Source organism: Ambystoma mexicanum, chromosome 1q (assembly GCF_040938575.1).
Source record: "Ambystoma mexicanum isolate Mex_15411 chromosome 1q, UKY_AmexF1_1, whole genome shotgun sequence".
Lineage (NCBI taxonomy): Eukaryota > Metazoa > Chordata > Amphibia > Caudata > Ambystomatidae > Ambystoma > Ambystoma mexicanum.
The window spans coordinates 192,195,277-192,218,283 of NC_090922.1; the positions used below are offsets into that span (position 1 = coordinate 192,195,277).

General features: G+C 46.4%; 1 protein-coding gene across 2 annotated transcripts in view; it reads right to left on the reverse strand.

The window, feature by feature from the left end:
- The window catches only part of LOC138526426 (toll-like receptor 13), a 269,812-nt gene extending 247,561 nt beyond the window's left edge, over nucleotides 1–22,251 (reverse strand). Inside the window, exon 1 of one of the 2 annotated variants that reach the window (XM_069637187.1) lies at nucleotides 22,144–22,251. The gene's annotated coding sequence lies outside the window, so the exon portion shown is untranslated. The remainder of the gene's footprint in view (nucleotides 1–22,143) is intronic. The other variant, XM_069637171.1, reaches the window with a different exon arrangement.
- Nucleotides 22,252–23,007: the final 756 nt, after the last annotated feature.

Below are 23,007 nucleotides of genomic sequence, written 5' to 3' on the forward strand. Positions count from 1 at the left end.
TGTCAGATTTGATGAAAAACCAATATGGCAAAACCCACTAAAAGCGCAAAATTTTGTCATTTCTGAACCCAAACTCTTAGAAAGAGCAGGGTTTAACAGAGACCGATCTTAATTAATTTGTGAAGTGTACATGTAATTTCAACAACTTGTGTATCTGGGAAGCATGTTTGGTTATGAAAAATTGTTTTCTAAGTAAATGCAAGGGGCAGTGTTCTTTCAGCCAAGCCATAAACATAGCATCACTCTGACTCATTCTGACTCACAATTCCCTTCTCCAGTCAGGTCCCAGTAAATCCTTTAACCTATCAGCATCCTCAGAGGGTTGGGCAAGGAAAGTCAGCCTTCCCACCCACTTTCAAAAGACATAAAAAGAACCACTGAGACCCAGATATGGACATTCATTTTCCACTCTTTAATCGATTTCTACGCTGCCCAACCACATCCAGAACTTAGACTCCAGATAGACTCCAGAACTTAAAGCAGAGAGGCCTGAACCAAAACCTGAATCCTTTTCAGCAGGCCTCAGAATCCAGCAACCTAACTAAACTATTCAACAGCCGGGCGAGCTGTTTGATTCTGGCTAGAACCATATCCAGACCCAGAAAGCAGAGCTGTATCCAGACCCAGAAAGCAAAGCTGTATCCAGACCCAGACCAGACCGCTGTGCAGTGCAGATAGCAGACCAGAGGCCCCGCTGTGAGCAGAACCAGTGCCAGAGACCGTCCCGTGGCGAGAGAACCGCAGCCCAAACCTGACCAGATCTGTGACAAGGTCCATTCCCTTCCAAAACTAGGAGTGAGTATCTCAAACTGTCCAGAACCCATCTCTTAGTTTAAAGTAATCTTATTGAAACCATTTCAACCTGTCCAGAACTGCATAGAAATCGTGTGTCCATTCTGTGATTTCAAAGCTGCAAAAGTGTCATCTGTCATTCTGAAATCTTGACTTCATTTCTGAAAATCTACCTCCATAAAAACATCTGTATCTTTTGAACCGTAGGTCATGGCAACAGGGAGCAGGGGCTGACAGAGATGAGATTCGCTGGGAAAGGGAAACACCTGAGCATAACCCCAGGAGCCCTAGTACCAGAGGCCTTCATCTCTCCCAGTCCTTGGACTCTGCCACCCCCATGTCCCATGGTGCGCATGAGCCCAGGGCCACGGGGATGGCAGATTACTATCGAGCCAAAAGTATGGGGCTCATAGGCCAGTACCTCCCAGGAATGGATGGGCGGGCATCCGGGTATGGGCACCCAAGTACAGTGCAATTTAATGGGGAACCCCGAGAGAGTAGGCCCTCTCAGGGCATTCTGAAAACCTCTGCCCAGTTAGGTCAGAGTGGGGGGGTAACCATCAAATCCTGGCAGCAAGGAGGAATCTGAAGACTCCTCTGAACGTCACAGACACAGGAGACCAGGTCCCCACATTCTGCCAGCCATTCCCAGGCTCGCAGAATCCGGGAAAACCTGGAAGATCAGACGGGCACCTCTGGGAGCAGTGCTTCTGATTCAGAGGATGAATGAACCAGGGTTACCCGAACCAAGAAGGCCAATAAGGCAAAAAAGGGCCTTGCTTAAGGACCCCTTAAAACAGATTAAGGCAATCAGGAGTGTCATCACGCCTTATCACAAGAACGCCAAGTATTCTGTGTGGGAACACTTGGAGCTCTTTGAGCAAATGATGGAGACTTTACATTTGAAAGATAGCAGTAGCTGCATGCAGTACGTCAAATGGACATTCTCCCCAGAATACTCCAATTTCTTTGCGGGGCTGGAAGACCAAAATCATGCAAGATGGTCCATCTACAGGGCGGCCATCTTAAAGTACTTTTCTGTTCACAGAAATCCCCAAGAGGCTCGCAAGGCAGCCTACTATTTGCAATGTGGGGAGGATCAGGCACACAAGAATGTGTGCAGGAATTGAAGCGTGCCTTTGCGCAGACTACCAAAAGGGTGTGCACGGACAGCAAAAATTTGTTAACACTTTTTTCCATGCCTTGCCCAAATACATCATGAGCCAGCTAGTGAGAGATTTTCATGAGAAAAGGTCACTAGACTGGGTCATTGAACAGGCCACCCGAATCTATGAGGGGCAGAAGCCCATAGAAAATAAAAGTAATGCGCAGAAAAGCCCCAAACCGACCAGCACCCCTGCTGCTGCCAAGGTGGCAGAGGTAAAGGTTGCCACCATTTTGGATTTGGAGATGGGGGGCCTAAAACCTTGCCTGCACAGAATAATTCCAAGCCCAGAAGGCCCTCGGGCCAGTCACAGACAGGGAGCCAAGGAGGTAGTCCCACAAATGGGGTTCCTCACTCCCCTGACTATGTAAGTCCCCGCTACAAGGGAAACCAACCCATCCTGGGTTATGTGTGGACTCCTCCAGCCCAAGGAGGGGGATCCGGCCAAGCACCTAACCCAGGGAACTTCCCTCCTAACTTCCCACAGGAGGGCAGAAATTCACCAAATCCTGGGCAGAACTTTTTCCCCAGGTATCCACCCAATTTCCAACCCCAAAATCATCCATCCTTCTTTCCCCACTTCACTGAGCCCAGACCTCCTAATCCGGGAGAGGGGAGGCCAAGGGTGGAGGGGTACCCAAATCTTCCCAACCCAGGGTACTACCAGAGAAGGGATAGCTACCCTTCCTGGGATCAGCCCAGGGGAGAAAACAGAACCCTGTCACAGCCTGAGCGGGTTTCACAGTTAGAGCGCCAGGTCCAAAATATGGCACAGTATCTGGGTCGCATGCTGAGGGCTCAACAGAACCCTCAGATGAGCATGTCGGTGCAGAATGCCCCAAACTCTGGGCCTGGTGCTCCAGAACAATGACGGGGGCAGCACCCCGATAACCCACCGGTTCCCAGGGAGGAGGCACAAGGGGAAGGGGGGTGTAAAGCCTTGGAGGAAGCATCCTTTCCCACTTGTAAACAGCCCCTGGAAACCCAGGAACTGGAAACAAAATCTCCTACCCCTGAAAGTCTGCCACCCAAGGAGCAGAGAGGAGGTAGGAGAAACAAAGGACCCAAACAGACTCACTTTGAGGAGGAGGTACAGATCTTCCAATCTGAGGGAGAGGGTTCCTCAGAGGATCCTGGGAAAAGGATCTTCTCTTTCAGAGATGGGGAAACTCCTCCCAAAGAAAAATGGGTCCCAAGGGATTCACAGACAGACTGGGTAGATGTGGGGACTGAGCTAGCGCCACCCATCATCTTATCCCAGAACCAACAACATAAAAGTCTCCTGGTTCAAACCCATTCTGGTGACTGCCTCCAAACAGGGGGGGGCGGCCCAGAACCAGGGGAACCCAAAATATCTCCCATTTCTAGTTGCCAATTTTTTCTTTCAGATTCCGAAGACTCTCCACAGAATTCTGCCCAAATCTCTTCTCTTTGCATGTCCAAAACCAGAAAATCTGGCCCACCAGTTTGCCAAAAATGTGCATTATCTGTGCCCCCGTGAGGAGAAGGAGGGAAGATGCTATGCCCCGGTACAAGTACAGGGAAATGGTACAATTTTGGCACTGGTGGACACTGGATCCCAAGCTACCCTTCTGTCCAAAAGAGACTTTGACGAACTAAATTCAGGGAGGGGGGAGAATTACCAAATTCCTCTCACCTCCCTTCCTGGACAACTTCAGAACTTTGACGGGAAGGAAATTCCCGTCGAGGGCACGGCAGATCTGGACATTAAAATTTGGCGACACAAGGTGAAACACCCGGTCATAGTAGTGACTCCAGAGGGCACCCCTTGTTTACTAGGGAATGACCTCCTGAGAAGGTTGTCACCCCTAATAGATTGCGTAAACAAGGTGTCAACCATATTAGTTTAAACGGCACATGCCACATGGTTGAACAAAAATCTGACCAAGTAGAATTTCACTTCCAGAACAACCAAATTCCAGACGTGAAGGTAATAGCAGTAGGACAACAGACTGGTGATGGGGGGTCCTCTCTATTTCTGAAAATCAACCTTCCTTCCAGTTTAAGGTGGTATTCCACACTGGAAGGAAACACTCTGAAATTCTTTACCAATCCACAATCAGACATTCTGACTCCAATAGTCCAGAAAGATGTGAAATCAGCTCAGAGCCTGGCTGATATTCAGCAAATTGGAGAGCAGTTGTTCATCCCTGTTCAGTTAAATGATGGGAAGGACTCTGTTCTCACCCGAGTGTGTGTGAACAACAGTAAGAGCTTCATCAGCGAAGCCATGTTCCGCCAACTCCCAAAAGATCCAGCCATTCCCACATTCAAACTGATAGACAAATGGGAAATGGATCTGGAAACACCCAATTCCAAACATCTCCTGCCAAGCAGGTGTATGCTCAAAATCTCCATAGGCAACAAGAGCATAGTCCATAATTGTTGGGTCGTGCGAGACGTCACTGCCGCCTTTTACTTAGGCAGTGACATTCTCAATCGCTTTGCAATTAGTTTGGACCTAATAAACTTCAAAGCTTGGTCCCGATTAGTGGATAATCCCATGGGCTTTAATGATCCAGAAAAAGCATTTAGGTCAGCTCAATTGCTACCTTATGCAGTTGAAATTCAGATTAAAGAGGAAGTCACCATCCCAGAAAGGACCCGACAATTCTCCCTGGAAGTGAAAGTTAAAAGAGGACAAAAATTGAAAAACCCTGATTCTTATATTCATCTAAATGCTTCTCTCCAACAGCAAGGGTTGGGGGTAAACCCAACACCGTTAGTCAATCTAGAACATGACACCATTCCAATAGAGGTGGATAACAGCGACTTAAAGAGTATTACTCTAGCCGCAGGCACCATTATTGGAATGGCGGTTGATGACCGACATTTTCCATTGATTTAGGAAATTAACTGTTAGGACCAATCCCCAAGGACTGTTTTGACAGTGACAGTGATGACAACACAACACCAGACAGGATCTTTACCCAGCATGGGGGGAACTTCCTGGTGTACACTTCCTGTCCTTATGGTAAGGAAGATGTGACTTGTGAGTTCAGAGGGGATGAGGTGATTTTCCAGGTTCATGAGGGCTGCCTTTCCCACCTGAAGCCTCCAGTCCGAATCAGCACTCTGACCAGGGACATCTCCACCCAGCTGGAGGAGGCCACTGAGATAGCAAAACCAGAAGTCTTTCCAGGCTTCAGGCAGATGGTTGAAGAGAGAGTCAACCTAGCTGATGCCTGTGTGACTCTGGAGCAGAAGCAAAAGTTGAAACAAGTTTTCTTGGATTTTCAAGATCTCTTTGCGGTGGACTCCTATGACTGTGTTCGCACCGCTTTCCACACAACAACAATTCCCATGGACCCTGGCATGACTCCAGTGTTTGTGAAGCAATATCGTTTGCCTCTCGCATCCATGGAGTCCCTTACTGAAATAATTAAGAACCTTGAGTCCTGAGGGATAATCCGTCCAGTACACAGCACCTTCAATAATCCGGTGCTGGGAATATTGAAGCCAAACGGCCAGTGGAGACTCTGCGCCGACCTTAGGGAGCTCAACAAACGGGTTCATACTTCCCGATGGCCTCTTCCCTACATTGACCAAGGGCTGGCCCAGATCCAAGGGTCACAGGTATTCACTGCAGTAGACCTGACCAATGGATACTGGACTGTGCCTGTCTGTAGGGAGGACCAATACAAGCTGGCTTTTACCTTTGGGGGCCAGCAGTACACATGGATCCGGACTCCCTTCGGATATCTCAACTCCGGCAATAAATTCAACAATTTCCTACACAAGGACATGCCCGACCTGGGTGCGAGGGGTAACCTGGCTTATGTAGATGATGTCCTCATAAAAGGTTCATCTGTGGAGGAACACATAGCGGAGATCCGTTATGTTCTGACACAGTTGAGGGCCGCCGGAGCAAAACTTTCCTTTCAGAAAGCACAGTGGTGTAGAACCCATGTTAATTTCTTGGGGCATGAGATTACTCCTCAGGGTCTCTGTCCCCAGGAAAAGAAAGTGGAAGCACTTCAGAAACTAAAGGACCCCACAACTCTGTGGGAACTAAGGAGCCTCCTTGGACTGACTAATTACAGCAGAAAGTTCATTGAGGGCTACGCAGAGATCACCAGACCCCTGATTCATCTCTTGAAGGGGGGGGTCAAGTGGGAATGGGGTCCAGAACAATCCGAGGCAGTAAAACAGCTCAAAAGAAGCCTCTCACGAGCGCCTTGCCTAGTTTACCCTGTCAGAAACAAGGAGTTTTTCTTGGAGACAGGGTTCTCTAATACATGCTTGACTGCAGTATTATATCAAAAGCATGACAAGGTCAATAAAGTAATCTCCTATGCGAGCAAAACTTTATCCTCTGTGGAGGAAAAATTCAACGATTGTGAGAAGGCACTCCTGGCAACGGTGTGGGCATTGAAGAATTACCGCCCGTTTATCCAGGGGGAACACATCATAGTGGAGACTCCACACCAGCGCCTGCAATATCTCCAAAGTGACAGAATCCGGGCCGGAAATGTGAGTAATTCCCGAATTACTTCCTGGATTCTGTCAATGCAAGGCTTTCCTGTGGAGGTCAGATATGGCCAAAACAAGAAGAGTCCCCTCGCGCAAGGTCTGGCTAACTTGCATGATTGTGTCAGAGAAAACTGTCTCGAGGACGAAAGTCTACAAATCAAGGACAACATGGAGGCATACCTTAATTCCCCACACAAAGTCTTTGAAGAAGATAAGTGTGAGGGAATGCCCACTGTCTATGTGGATGGATGCTCCTACCATGTTGACAACAACGGGGAAAAAGCACTTGTGGCCGGCGTAGGGAATGCATGGGTGAATGAGTCCCCAGGACCCTCCGCTGGGTACAAGATTGGTCCCCGAAGTAGTCAGGTGGCAGAGTTGATGGCTGTGCATCAAGCCATCCTCACTTCTGTCCAACATCAACTCCACAAACTGGTCATAATCACAGATTCAGATTATGTATGGAACGGGTTCGTGGAGCACCTGGTTAATTGGAAAAACAGAGGCTTGTTATGTGCTAATAACAAACCCTTGAAAAATGGGAAGTTAATCCAAAATATTGATGGTCTGGTCTCCTCGAATGGGATGACCATCTACTGGAAAAAGATCAAGGGTCATTCCAAAGTAGAGGGTAGGGATGTAACGGTATAACGGTATACTGTTAAAGATACCGTGAACCACTTAATTGAACAATAATAACCGTCACATTGTTTATACCGTTATACCGTTCATACCGTTAAGTGTGATTTTCAATCTGATTTGGAAAGGCTGCAGTAAGCAATTGCTGCGCAGTCTTGGTTTTGCACTGTTGGATGTGCCGTCTGCCAAGTAGTTTCAGTTGGAGCAGTTTTTAATGCCATTCCATAAACCACACGTGCCTTACAAAAAATCAATATGTTAGCAATAGGAAGAATAGATACAGTGCCAAGAAGGAATAGGGTTTACTTTGGGGTGGCGGCTTTGGGGTTTATATATTTATAATGGATAATATTCTCTAAACATATGGCAATAGGGGATTTCCCTGGTTCTATCATTGAATTTACATATAATAAGTCACACTGCGAAATTCACTCATCTCTGTGGGTATTCCCTGCTGCCATACCAAAGGGTAACATGTCAGTGATTACTGAACACCTTTTGGCCCGCAAGTAAACTAAAGGCTGTAACGTAAAGAGAAAGTGCGTGTGTGTGTGTATGTGCACAAGCGTATACTACCATCAGCCTCCATTGATCTGTGGCATGCAGGTTATCAAGATGGCAACATGTTCATCTTCACCAGTAGCCAGTGGGGAAGCAAAAAGCCTAAATGACCACTTAAGAAAAGCTATTCAGTTTGCTTTGCCAGTTGCAGCAGGCCTCCACCCGACCCCCTCCTCTCCACACGTGTGTTTGTGTTTGGTGGAAGCAAGGCATTTCAGTGGAAAGTATGTTGAAAAGCCCAATTCTGGCCCTGGGTGCCTGGTTTTGTTTGTGATGATACATCTGTCAATTTATGACCTTTTAGAAAATATTTGTTAAGATCAGTTAACTCCACCAGCTATACCGCGATAACCATGATATACCATAATTTGGCAAGAAGGTTATCGTACCGTCATAAAACGAATACCGTGACACCCCTAGTAGAGGGACCAGACAAAACTGGAAATGACTTAGGTGATCAGCTGGCCAAAACCGGGGCCATCCAAGGGAATCTAATAGAGATTGAGTCCCTGTTGAGGGAAATCCAGGTCACTGCTATCACTAGGTCCCAGACAAATGCTCACAATGATCTTTCAACTGCACAATGGAGTAAGGAGACTCCAGATGCTGATTTGATTATGGCTCAGAAGGGGGATCCAATAATTGGTAAGTTTTACCAACACACTGAGGACCCTGAGAACTTTCCCCTGACGGATACCGATTACATTGGGAAGAGGACCTTAGAGTGTTGATGAAATGTCCAAAAATGTTCTGAATCCAAGACGGTTTGTTGGTAAGGAAATCCCAATCTGGTCATGATCAGTGGGTAGTTCCTACCTCATTCTGAAGCCTGATGTTAAGTCACGCCCATGATGCGGCCACCGCCGATCATAGGGGTTTTCAGACAACACTTGAGATCTTAAGAGAGGCTGCATACTGGCCACACATGGGGCAGGACCTCGACCAATACTTGAAGGGGTGTCGTGTGTGCACAATTTCAGCCAACATCCCTCACACACAGTGTGCCTCTCCAAAAGAGGGGGATGACACTGCCATGGTCAGATTTGCAAGTCGACTTCATAGGGCCCGTGATTCGCTCCTCTAGTGGGAATAATTACATGTTGACTGTGACATGCTTATTTACTAAATGGGTGGAATGTCTCCCGGCCCCAAACTGCAAGGCAGAAACAGCAACTGCCCTGATGATCAACCACATCTTTTCACGTTTTGCACTACCCCAAAGGATTGAGTCAGACAGAGGTAGCCATTTCACCAGCGAAGTAATGACAAAGATGTGGGAGATACTGGGGGTTAAAAGGAAGCTACACATTGCTTACCGGCCAGCCTCTTCTGGTGCAGTAGAACATTACAACAAAACCATTGTGAGCATCTTAAAAAAGTTTGTGGCAGATTCTGGGCCAAGTTGGGATATCCGATTACCTCGTGTCCTAATGGCCATCAGATCTACCCCTTCATCTGCAACTAAAATGTCACCATTTGAGCTTATGACTGGACGCAGGGTGGTGCTTCCCCAGCATTTGCTCTACAGGACCCAAGAGCAAACATTGATCAATGCCTCCACAACTCATGAGTATGTTGAGAATTTAAGGAAACACCTTCAACATGCTTTTGCCTAATCTCAGCGAAATCTAGAAAGATCAGCCGATAGCATGAAGACCCACTATGACCTGAAGACCACCAGAAAGGAATACAATGTAGGAGACCGGGTTTATCTGTACAATTTGCAAAGGAACCAGGCCAAACAGCGGAAATTTCTGCCTACCTGGAAGGGACCTTTTGAAATTGTAGACAAGATCTCACCAGTCGCCTACAAGATCCGCATCCCCAAAGGCAGTTTGGCGGAAGGGGAAGACAAGTGGGTCCATATTAATCAGCTAAAGTGTTGCCATCCCAGGTACACTCTGCAGCAACTGGAGGAGTCCTCTGCAATCCCAGAGGGGGCCACTCCAGATTAATACATTTCCAACCCTAAAATATCCCACAAATAGTGTCTGAAATACCATAATAAGAATGCAATGTCTCCTGATAAACAAAATGTATATGTTCACCCCACTACATTAATAGTGGTGGGGAAATGTCTACGAATATGTTTCTGCCGCTTTTGCTTTGTCATCCTAGGAGAGATGAAACCATGGAGACTGCCCAAGGAGGACGACCGGGGACCGGGAGCAAAGATCCGAGGGGCCCGGAGTACCGCCCAATACTCCCATCAGGACCGGCGAGGAGAACCGATTGATCCACACTGATGGAGGAAAAGATACCGAACTTTGCCATCTGCGGAACCAGAAGAAGATGAGGCGAACATCCCAGTCTTGCGAGTTCCATCAATGAAAGATCAGAATGGCCATCGCAAGAGGGGGGCTTGTGGGATGTTTCAACCCACGCATCCAAGCCATACAACATCATGGTGCATTACTGACATGGGAAACATCATAATGGCCGCCGGAAAGCATGCTGCTGGCCAGAAATTACCAGAAAGTTTGCAGCGAAAACCTGACGGAGAGGCCACCATCCACTTTTGCCTCTGTCAGTGTTAATACAGGAGACCATTGCCAGCCCCATCCTTTGACTGCCCACAGAACAAAAGCAGACAAAGGAATACAGAGCTGTTCAACAATTCATTTTCTTGATTGTCAAAATTGCTAAAATCATGGGCATGAAACCACCAAAAAAATCAAACTTCTGGTTGGGTGTTCTACATTACTCTACTGCAGAATCCACATCAATACAATGTTAGCAAGGATCATATGCTATCAAGTAAAATCCCCTTTTTGAAATTTATTAATTTAAGGCAGCTGTCAAAAATGGGTGCAATACCAGTGCCCACCACCTACCGGCGCTAGCGATCTAAATTCTGACAGGAGACTTGTATTTCAGGAGCTAAACAGTGAACCTGAGTTAGCTGGGACTTCAAAGGCTTGCTTTTCCATGAGAAGTCTTCACACCTGGCCATCTCAGCAAGAAGGCAGGAAATCACGAGGTTCTGTTAATCAAATGGAGAGTGGCACTCTGGACTGATGCCCTGCTAGTAGGAAAAACCAGACAAAGGATTCCTTCAGCTGAATAGGGTATGCTGATTTTGGGTTTGAACAGTCAACACTGCTCTGGGGGAAGGCAAGACATCTGATCTCTGAGTCAAGCCAGGTTTCTAGGGGCGGGGACAAACAAATGTGTGTAATGCAGTGGAGGCAAATGTATGTTTTATTAAATTGCTTATAAAATATTGTATCAAGCTGACAGAAATGTACAATTTGGGGATTCTTAATATGAAAAATGCACCCACGATTTGAGACTAAGATGGACGTTGTGGGATGTTCTGAGGCCAAGCCCTGTAATTATTAATATTGTAACGTCTGTGTTTATGCTAGAGACCTCAAAACTTACTGCAATATGCCCAGAGAGGGTGTGTACCTCCGTGTCAGATTTGATGAAAAACCAATATGGCAAAACCCACTAAAAGCACAAAATGTTGTCATTTCTGAACCCAAGCTCTTAGAAAGAGCAGGGTTGAACAGAGACCGATCTTAATTAATTTGTGAAGTGTACATGTAATTTCAACAACTTGTGTATCTGGGAAGCATGTTTGGTTATGAAAAATTGTTTTCTAAGTAAATGCAAGGGGGAGTGTTCTTTCAGCCAAGCCATAAACATAGCATCACTCTGACTCATTCTGACTCACACTTCCCTTCTCCAGTCAGGTAACAGTAAATCCTTTAACCTATCAGCATCCACAGAGGGTTGGGCATAGAAAGTCAGCCTTCCCACCCACTTTCAAAAGACATAAAAAGAACCACTGAGACCTAGATAGGGACATTCATTTTCCACTCTTTAATCAATTTCTGTGCAGCATGCTGCCCGACCATATCCAGAACTTGGACTCCAGATAGATTCCAGAATTTGAAGCAGAGAGGTCTGAACCAAAAGCTGAATCCTTCTCAGCAGGCCTCAGAATCCAGCAACCTAACTAAACTATTCAACAGCCGGGCGAGCTGTTTGATTCTGGCTAGAACCATCCCCAGACCCAGAAGGCAGAGCTGTATCCAGACCCAGAAAGCAGAGCTGTATCCAGACCCATACCAGACCGCTGTGCAGTGCCGATAGCAGACCAGAGGCCCCGCTGTGAGCAGAACCAGTGCCAGAGACCGCCCCGTGGCGAGAGAACCGCAGCCCAAACCTGACCAGATCTGTGACGAGGTCCATTCCCTTCCAAAACTAGGAGTGAGTATCTCGAACTGTCCAGAACCCATCTCTTAGGTTAAAGTAATCTTATTCAAACCATTTCAATCTGTCCAGAAATGCATAGAAATTGTGTGTCCATTCTGTGATTTCAAACCTGCAAAAGTGTCATCTGTCATTCTGAAATCTTGACTTCATTTCTGAAAATCTACCTCCATAAAAACGTCTGTATCTTTTGAACCGTATGTCCTAGAAGCGAGATTTAACTGTCATGTTAAAGCTAAGAACCTAAGCTTTCCAACAACCACCAATATGACATTCCTCATAGTTGTTCCGTAATCGGGATCGACACTATCGGAAAAAGTGCCCCGAATTGCAAACTAGCTCAATTTCACCACTTGTAAAAATAGCTGCTTCTTGCTTTCCACTGCAGAAATTCGTTTTCACTCTGATAATCATTATTGAATCATTACTAGTGTTGACCTGAACTAATTCAAAGTAGCTATCACCTACCCTGAATCTCCTATCGGGACTTACAATCTTTTTTAGTATATTTTTCAGTTCATTGCAACCACATTTAAAAGTATTTGGCCTGTGTTTTAAAATCATCCCTGTTTCTCTAAGCTTGTAGGGGGGGGCGGGAACTGAACTGCTTCTGATTGTATTCCTGAAAACCTGCGTGCCTTCATTTCCAACTTTTCATATTGCATAAGGGGGGAGTGAGTTGTTACAAAGGAAAAAGTGATCAGATTATCTCTTGTTGAAACCATATCCAGTTTATTTCTGTGCTGCATTCTTTCCATCATTGCTTTTCCTTGAAACCATACAAAGTATTCTCTGCCACCTTATCCTTTCTATACCAACTCCTAAGTAATTAAGGAATTGTGCTTCTGTAATATTATCCATTGTTGATCACTGTTCATACTCATAACTGTGCTATCAAATATTAATTTATTCATAAAAGTGCGATATATATATATATTGTTTAATTTTTCCAATAAACCTTTTAATTTACAAAACAAACCTACTTCTTGGCTCAGTGAGGTCAGGGGGATTCAAAGAGAGGGGCGTTATATAAGGGTTCATCATCCAGATTTTAGAACTTGACATAAAATAATATGAATAAGGGCTTCCATTGGGCATCCCAGACTAGGCATTGACCTAGTTGGAGTGCTTGACTGAAGTCACTTACATTAAGCAGGAGTCCAGTGCAGAGGTTAGAGCAGCAAGGCATTTTTTGTAGTCTAGGAGTGGGGTGGGTGTCTCTAATTTGTGCTAACTTTGTAGGTCACGGCGCATGTTTGTTTTGAGGGTCTGAATTTCAGAGGTGATCCAAGGCTGGGGACAAGGATTGGTCAAATGGAGTCATAAGAGCATAATGAAAGCCACAAAAAGCATGGTCAATGGAAAAAACACTTGTGTATAGGCGCGTTATAAATGCCATATCATATCAAGAGGCATGAATAGGGGAAAGAGACAGGAGAGAGGTCCTCACATCATCAAAGTAAGGGGCAAGAGAGTTATGTTTGAATTTCCTCTTAGTCATTGGAGAGGCATGATGAAGAGTTGAAGATGGAGGGACCAATATGTTAAAGTGAACAATGGAATGATCAGTCAGAGTGGGGTCAATGAAGATGTCAGAGGAGAAGAGTGAATAAGAGAGAAAGCCAAGGTGAAGAGATTTCCCACCAGACTGAGTAGGCTGGTTGTGGAGGGAGCAGACAGATTGGTGAGATAGGAGGGATCTAAGTTCAAGACCGTTAGCTTCAGAGGGCTTGGGGGGGGGGTAAGAGTCCCCCAGCATGACAAAGGGCATGTTGGTCGAAGTGACTCAAGGAGCAGCGTCAGATCAGTGAAAAGGGAGTGAAAGAATAAGGGGGGTTATAGAGAGCCAGAACAGTGGAAGGAGTAGGAGGGAGGATGTGAATAGAGGCAATGTCCAAAGATGAAGTGTCAGTGTCAGATGGGGGGAAGAGGGGCAGTGTTGAGGGCTTTATTGCTAAGGAACCCCACACTGCTGTCCTTCCCAACAGGTTGGGGGAGTGGAAGTAGAGAGCAGAGTCAGTGTTGAGAGCTGCTAGTGTAGCAGAGTCATGAGGGGAGATCCAGGTATCTGAGAGAGCAAAAAGGGAAAGTTAAGGGTGATAAGAGTTGAAGTGGTCAGTGATGTACAAAGACTTATTGCAGGTGGATTGTGCTTTCAAGGCGCCAAATGAGTCATTTGAGGTGGGGCAAAAGAGCAGGTGTTATGCATTAGACGAGGGGGGTAGATGAGGTTGAAGATCCTGAGAGCACGGGAGCAACATATTTGAGGGGCGCGGTGCAGGGTGGAAGGAGGAAGATGGGGAGGACTGAAAGTGCTGCAGAAGTTACACCAAGTTTAGGCGAAAGGCTATGAGAGAAGGGGTGGAGTAGAGTAAGTAGAAGGAGAGATAGGGCAAAGTCACAACGCACGATGGAAGGTAGAAGAAATAGACAAGTGAAGACAATGAAGAAAGGATGTAGCCACTCTGGCGCTAAACCATGGTGCTATTAGCACCATGGTCCATGCCGGAGTCCATTCCAAGGTTGGTGGGGCGGTAATTTCCCCTTTCTCCATGGCCCTTCCCCATTCCCATTTTTGCCCCATAGGGCTCAATGGGAATGGGGAAGGCAGCAATTACGGTACCACAAATTACGGTACCGTAATTGCCATCAAGGTCCCTTTTCGGGTCCCCACTTTAACGGCTGGTCCAGACCAGCCGTTCAGGTCGGGAGCCGCAAAGGGACCTGGTAGTAAGGTGTTAAGGGGTTAACGGCGCCGCAGACTTTTACAGCGCCGTTAACCCCTTAACGCCGGGGTCATAATGACCCCCAGAGAGTAGATAACTGAGCAGAAAGAGAAGGTGTGGATGGTTGGCTGTGAAGAAGCAGGGACCAGAATGGGGCTGTAGGTAACCAAATGACAGGTAACAAACCGAAAACAGCAATGTTCCTTGGCCCTGTTAGGCAACAGAAGCTCTGCAGTGAATAGTCAATGAGTAAAAAGATCCCTGTGCTTGGAAGCAGAAGCCAGGTAAAGGGTGAGCTCGGTGAAGTCCTGGCTTGAGCAGGAGTTGTGACCTAAGGTAACAGACCCAACCAGGGAGCAGCCCTTTGCTGCTTTTGGCACATGGTTGTAGACGGCCGGGCACTGGATGCACAGGGGGGACTGAATAAGGGAGGCAGGGCGTTGCATGTCCCTACAGGACATGTCTATGCCTGTCAGCCTCCGTTTATCTGTGTTCAACCCTCTGCTGATTGAAACGCTTGTTTGTACAGACAACCATCCGCAGACACACAGGGGCTCATTTTCAAGTTACTTGGAGCAAAGGTTAGAAGACCTAGCGGAAGAGGGTTACCATAATTTTGTTTACCTTTTAAGGGATGTACAATGTGTTTACAGGCAAAGTGGAAGCATGGAACGGAATTACCGTTTACGCCATACATCCCTGCTACGCTAGCATGACATTTTGATGCTGGCGTTAAATCAATGTATTTCTACTGATTTCTACAGTAGAGTCTGCTTGGATTTAGTGCCTACTAAAATCAGGCAGATTTCATAGGAATGCATTGTATATGTTGTCTGCCATGCATTAATATCAGGCCGAACAAAGCACAAAAAAAGTATTATTGCGATGTTTCCTCTTCTAATACTTTATTTTTATCTTTGTCTTGCAAATGTTGAAAACTGAGCAAACTGAGCGAACAGCAGTGGTCCCCTCCATTCAGTTAACACTTTATAGAGAAAGAGCCTGTAGGTATCAAGGTCAGAGCTGTGCCCATTTGCTTCCTTCTGATACATAGTGTAAGCTGATTCTTAATGCCTGTGGGACTCCACTATGTCTGTCGCTTCCTCTGGCTACATTCCTATGTGCCCATCACTCTACCATTGTGCATACTTTTGTGTAATCTCTTTTCTGGCATATCAGTTTCAATATTTATTTCTCGGGTGTTCTTTGGCGCGGACCAGTCAGCAAAGGGCTTTTTACATGTTGGATCGTAAAGGGAGCGACCAGGGCACCTCTGCTTGGGTAAATAGAAGGATGCAGCCTGCCAAGGCACAATGCACAATGTTGGTTTGCATTAGAAAACCTTTGAATGCTCTTGTTTGTGGAACCCCTACCCACCACGGGTGTTCTGGCCTGAACCGCCTCTCAGGCCAATGCCATCCAAAGCAGGGGCCAGCCACAAGCACCAACGGGTGCTCGCTCACCCCATGAACAAATAAAAAAATAAAAATAAAAAGACGTGCTCCTCCGATCCCCACTGCCTGACTGACGGTCACTCCCCAGTCAATCGTTGACTGGCTGGGGCAGGACAGGAAGTCAGGCGGAGGGACAGGAAGTCAGGCAGACATGCTCATATAAGTGCTGCCGGCACACCAAGAGCACGTCTTTTTTTGTTTTTTTTTGGGGTTCCCCTTCGACCACTCATGGATTGGCTGGGGCAGGACTGGAACCCTTCCTGGTGGTGCTGTGAGGCAGCTGCGAATTCCTAAAAGGTAAGTGAGCCCCTTTGTTTCTCCTCCCAGTACCCTTTGTCCCCTTTTGTTGTCCCAGTGCCTTTAGGGGCCCAGACCCATTTTGCTCCTTTTCTTGATGCCCCAGACCCATTTCACCCCATCTGTTACCCCTTAACCCTTTTATCTCCCCAAGATCTGTTTTGCCCATTTTCCTGCCCCTCCCAAGCCCGTGTAACCCCTTTTGTTGCACCTTAACCCTATTAGCTGCCCCAGATCCATTTGGCCCCTTTAAGTGATGCCCAGTCCCGTTTAGCCCCTTTTGTTGCCCCTTGCCCCTGTTCTTGTACCCTTTAATCCCTGCTCTTGGCCCCTTTAATCCCATTTTGTTACCCCAGAACGTTTTCTTGCCCTGTCACTCTTTGAGCCCTGTTGATAACCCTTAACCCTTTTAGCTTCCCCCAGACCCGTTTTGCCCCTTTCTTTGACCCCTAGTCCCATTTAGCCCTTTTTGGTTCCCCTCAACCCCTTTACCTACCCCAGGTCTGTTTTGCCCCTTTTCTTTTCCCCTGTCCCATTTAGCCCCTTTTGCTGCCCCTTAACCCTTTTAGCTGCACCCAAAACCATGTTGCCTCTTTACTTGACCCCAGTCCCATTAAGCTCCTGTTGTTGCCCCTTAATCCCTTTAACTGTCCCCAGGCCCGTTTTGCCCATTTTTCTTGATCTCCCAGTCTCGTGTAGCCCCTTTACCTGCCCATTAACCCTTTTACCTGCACCCAGACCCATGTTGCCCCCTTCCTTGACCCCAGTACTGTTTAACCCCTTTAGTTGCCCCTCAGTCCCTTTAACTGCCCAGACCCGTTTTTCCCCTTTTCTAGATCCAGTCCCTTTAGCCCCCTTTGTTGATCCTCTCTCCTTTAGCCTCTTTTGTTGTGCCACAGACCTGTTTAGCCCCTTTTCCTTCCCCAGTGCCTTTTATGTTTATGTTTATGTTTAACATTTGTATAGCGCAACCAGGTACCCTGAGGCTTAAGGGCGCTGTGAAACATAAAATAGAACAGAGACAACAAAAACGGCGCCAAGTCTGGGATTGGCTCAAAAGCAGAAATCATGCAATGACAGGATCAGGCGTGAAGCAGCAGGATTTTATGCGAAGAGTGCCGTTTTCAGCCCCTTCTTAAATATTTCCGTAGAAGATGTGGTCCTCAGTATTGATGCAAGAGAATTCCATTTAAGGGGGGCTGCCGAGATGAATGCTGAGTCCCTGGATTTTTTTGTTTTCAGGCGTGGCATAGCTAGGGTATTAGATTCATCCGATCGAAGGGATCTAATGTTGTTTTTTACCATAACTAATTCTTTAAGGTAAAGTGGCATGACTCCATGTATGCATTTATGTGTAATAAGGAGGAGTCTAAACACAACCCTGGCCTGCACGGGTAACCAGTGTAAACTTCGCCGTGCCTCAGACACATGGTCTCTTCTAGATAGACCCTTCACTACTCTAACTGCGCCATTCTGTATGACCTGTAATCGATGAACGTCCAATGGCGGCAACCCAACCAAGAGACTACAACAATAGTCGATCTTAGATCCAATTATAGCCCTTGCCAGGGTTTCAGAGTTTGCTTCTGAGATAAAAGGTCTAAGGCAGCGAAACAGCTTAAGGAAGTATGAGGCCGATGACACAAGATGTCAAGATAAATGCCAAGGGTTTTCACCTTGCTCATAACCTCAATGTGGCAGCTATCTATGAGAAATGACTTATAGCCAGATCCTAACTTCTCTAATTTGGACTCTGTGCCAGTAAGAAGAAGCTCTGTTTTGGAGCTATTGATGGCTAAGCCATTCAACACCATCCACCTGATTTTTTTTGTAGATTTCATTGATTCTTTGTTCATCTTCCGCATGGGAACCAGATATGGGGATGACACATTGAGTGTCATCCGCATAATTTGCAAATATGATCCCCTCTTTCTCCAACATCTGGAAGAAGGGTATCATAAATATATTATAAAAGCAAGGCGACACGCAAGCTCCTTGCGGGACACCATCTGTAAGTACTGTCGGTTTTGCTTCGGCAGTGTCACTGGCCACTCTATTTTGTCTATTCTTCAGGAAGGAGATGACCCAGTTTGTCGCTTCATCCGAGAAGTTGGCATTCCTCTTTATCCTGGTGGACAGTATGGTATGGTCCACCAGGTCAATGGCAGCCGACAAATCTAAAATCATAAGGAGTGAGACGTAACCTCCATCCATCCTCTCAAGGAGATGGGATTTGAGGGCTAACAAGGCCATCTCCGTACCATGATTCAAGCGAAACCCTGATTGATATTTATGATAAATCTGGTTTTGCTCCAAAAAAATGGCGATCTCATTATAGGCAACTGTCCAAGATCTTCAACAGAAAGGGAGTGTTAGTAATGGGCCTATAATTAGAAGCAGTAAGGGGACAAAGATTGGGTTTTTTCAGCAGTGGAGTAATCCACGCCTTTTTTATGTTGTCAGGAACTTCATTTGCCATAAGAGAGGCATTAACAAACTTAGTCAGAGCTGGAATAAGGACAGGGGAGCATTCTTTTAATTGTTAGAGAGGAGCAAGGATCTCCTTTGCAGCTCATTCTTTTTAAATTGGAGATCACCTTGGCCAATTCTTGCTCTGAGATGGACTGAAAGCTGAATGTGGCTTGACCCTCCATTTTTTTAATGGCGGGCAAAGGACTGTTCTCTAGAACCTGAGTCGGTAGGTCGAGTTTCTTCAACTTAATCCCCGCTCTAATTTTATCAAGTTTGTTCGATAAGGCAGATTGAATCTCCGTACACCATGGGCCTCATTAGGACCCTGGCGCTACGTGTTTAACGGCGCCATAAAGGCTGCGGCGCCGTTAAATACTTAGCGTCTTACTACGAGGTCCCTTTGCGGGTCCCGACCTGAACGGCTGGTCTAGACCAGCCGTTAAAATAGGGGCCCGCAAAGGGACTCTCGAGGTAAGTACGGTACCGCAATTTGCGGTACCGTACTTACCGCCTTCCCCATTCCCATTATGCCCTATGGGGCAAAAATGGGAATGGGGAACGGCCATGGTGGCATGGGGAATTACCGCCCCGCCAACCTTGGAATGGGGTGGTAGTTCCCCATTCCGCCATGGCGGACTCCGGCATCGACCATGGTTTTCTAACGGAGTCCTAATGAGGGCCCATGCCTCACCCTTAGTAAAGGTTACTTGAGCAGATCTGGGGGCTTGTGCCTGTTCTTTTAAGATTTTGAATAATTCCAGACTGTCCGATTTAGCCTCTATAATCCTGGTATCAAAGAACTCTTTCTTGGCTAAGTAAATAGCTGCTTTATAGACTTTAGCAGCTTTTTTATAAGCGTCCAAATCCAAAAAGTTTTTATTTTTTCCCCAAGTATGTAGAAGTGTGGTTTTCTTAGATTTAAGTGTTTGAAGTTCTTTATTGAACCATGCGTTACGTACCTCCGCGGGTATTGATTTATTCTTAAGTGGTGCTAAGTTCTCTGTGATTGAGCCCATCGCATCAAAAAGAGTAGTGGACATTTCATCTAGATTGTCCATGATGGTAATCTGCTTATTAAGGGATGAAGCCTATTCCACCAGGTGTGTAAGGTTTAACTTCCTGCAGTTGGGAGTCTTAATAAAAATTTTAGGGAGAGAGGCTTTCTTTTCATAAAAATCCGTCTGGATTGAAAAATGAATACAGAAATGATCAGACCAATGGCATGCAAGCACCTGTTGATTGGCGATACTAAGATTAAGAGTGGAAACCCAATCAAGCGTATGTCCTTTAATGTGAGTCGGAACTTGAATATGTAGAAACATGTCAAGGGAGTCAAGAATATTTTCCATATTTTTGGCTAGAACATCAGTAGCACAACCCAACCATAAATTAAAATCACCCAACAGAAGTAATTTAGTTTTAGGCTTGAGGAAAGATAATAGTAAACTATTAATAGACGCTGCAAAGGTAGGGTCAATTGGAGGAGCTCTGTATAATACCAAGACATTCAAGGTAGTTTCCGCATTAATAGATACTTTGACCCTCAAAAGTTCAGAGCACTGTATAGAATCAATCTTACATTCCCAAGTTGTAAAATGGGATTTAATTATAAGGGCAACACCCCCTCCCCTGCTCGAAGTCCTATCCTTTCTAATGATATGATAACCTACTGGAGTAGCGAATTCCAATATGGGGTCGGCTGCTTCATGTCCCCAGGTTTCGCTGAGGGCACAAATGTCCAGGTTTAAATCCTGAATCATGGTTAGCTCCTATTCTTTCCACAGCCCCTGTTCTTGCCCTCTTTGTCCCCTTTTCTTTCCCCAGTACATGTTTAGCCCTTTTTTCTTGCCCCTGTAGCCCTTTTTGTTGCCTCCCCAAACCCGTTAGCTCATTTTCTTTGCCCCATCCCCTTTTATTGCCCCTAACCAGACTCCTCCCCTGTTTCATGTGGCCATTTCCCAGGCTCGGCTCATGCTTGTTGCCCTAAGAGCCAGGCCAGATCCCCAGGCTCGGCCTTGGCTCAGACCTACCAATAAATTCCCTGCCTCCCCCAGCTCTATTGTTTATACAGCACTTAATATTGTGGGTAACCTCTTTTGAACCACCCCCGTTATTGGCCAAGAGGAAGGGTCAGACATAAGGAGGCAACCTTATTTTCCCAATGACTTCACAACATTGGTAAAGTGGAAGGACAGGATAAAAATGGACCCCTCCTGTGGCGTTATGTACCTGTTCCATGGGCATCACCGGGGAGTAATGGCCCGGGGCCCGAGTTAACAGCCCGAGCACCGTTACTCCAGTGATGCCCGTGGGACGGGTACATAAGGCCATTAGCACCCGTCCCATGGGCTGGGACGGGGCTAATTTAGAGTATTTTCACTCCGCGAACAGGGTGCCTCGCGGCGTCCTGTTCACAGAGCGAAAAGACCAAGATGACCACCATGGAAAGGGAAACGGGGCTCCATGCAGAGCCCCGCTTCCCTTTCCATAACGGCCGCCGGGAGCACAGCCGAAATAAGCTAAGTGGAGGGTGGGAAAAAAATAATAATAATATTTACCCTCGCTTCAAAAAGGCCATAAAAACCTACTTCTTCAATCTTAGTCCAGAATAACTGGCCTTAGCTTCAGCTCATCCATTATCCTGCTTGCTTCATGTTTGTGCGTCCTGTTGCCTTTTTTATGTGCGCCCTGAAGCCTGCGGGCATGTGGCGCGTTATAAAAATGTTAAATAAATACATTAAAAAATAAGGGGACGGAGGGTGGTCGAGATGGCGGAGGGAGCTGGCCATCAGGCGGCATGGAGCGCAGGCTTTCACCACCAGTTCAAGCCCACGTTCCTAGCCACCTGATTGGCTGGCTCCCACTGCCAGGGTGCTAATGGTTCATAGTGGAAAACCCAACCACTAAATCACAGCTGACATCCCAACCAATACTCATAGGCTGTCTACAAGTTGCGCTATGAACATGTTGTCACTCACTCTTTCACTCACTTGGGACCCGGGCTCACAAAATGATCATTGGGGATTGGGCCCTGATTGCTATTGGTGCGGCCACGAACAAATTGGCAGCTTTGAAACTAACGCTGTGAGGCGGAAGGGGACGCTGATTTACGGCGTACACTAGTTTGCAATGGAATGCATGTGGCACGCGGAAGCCGAAAATAATAGCATTTTCTAAATTCGCAAGACTGCGCTGCCGTGTTATCTTTTCGCTTTGAATAGGAAAGCAAGTTTTTGTGGTTGACGCCTGGACAGTCATTATTTCCTCAGTAGCTAACCCCGCCATTCCTTTCCGCTACGAAGACCCTCGGCTGGCTCCTTACCTCAGCACCGACTCTCTGCAATCCCAGGAGATGGCATGAAGACATGCCCGTGCAGGTTTTGCGGCGGCGTCCGTTCAGACCTGCACTTCCTCATTCCACGCATCGTGATGACATCAGCGTTATAGCTTCACTTACGAGGAAATCACATTTCTCGCCACAGAAAAGCGACGCCTGTGGGCCGTGCGTCCAGCGGAGAAGTTTAGTCGATCATATTGGGGCTGGAGAGAAAGGAGGGGTCTGGGATGTTCCACCCAACTAAGGAGGAGTGAATGGCGAGTTTGTTACCAGCACTTTTTTAATGTACTTGTAATGCAAACAATATCTAGATATGTGTTTCTGAGTTTTTTGGAATGCGCTTTGCGTTTGCAGGATGCATCTCAGAATCAATTCCATCCTTTTAACGCAAAGTTCCCTCAAGCCACCACCCCAACCATCCTACACCCGCATTGCTTACTACTAGCTGTAGCATTATAGAATCATTTATTTCACTTAATTTATGAGGAGAGAACAATAGTTCAAAACGGATGTTGCTAAGATACTTCAGGTTTTGGAATGTATCCCATAATGGGTCAAAATTCCTATATAATGTAATATGTGTCTGTTAAGCTAGGCATGAGTGAGTCTCTGTGTAGTGCATACCTATAAGAATCGCATCAAGGCAAAAACAATAGTGTCAGGCAAGCAGCCTAATCCAGGTAAGGTGGTTTGGCCAACATCACATACTTTGGTCAGATAGAGATGGTACAATGTCTCCTGGTTTTGTAGGTTATAAATGTGGAACATTACGCTTTTGATGGTGCAGTGAAAAAAAGGGTTACTAATGGAATTACTGACACTTTTACCACACTGCCATACTACGAGTTT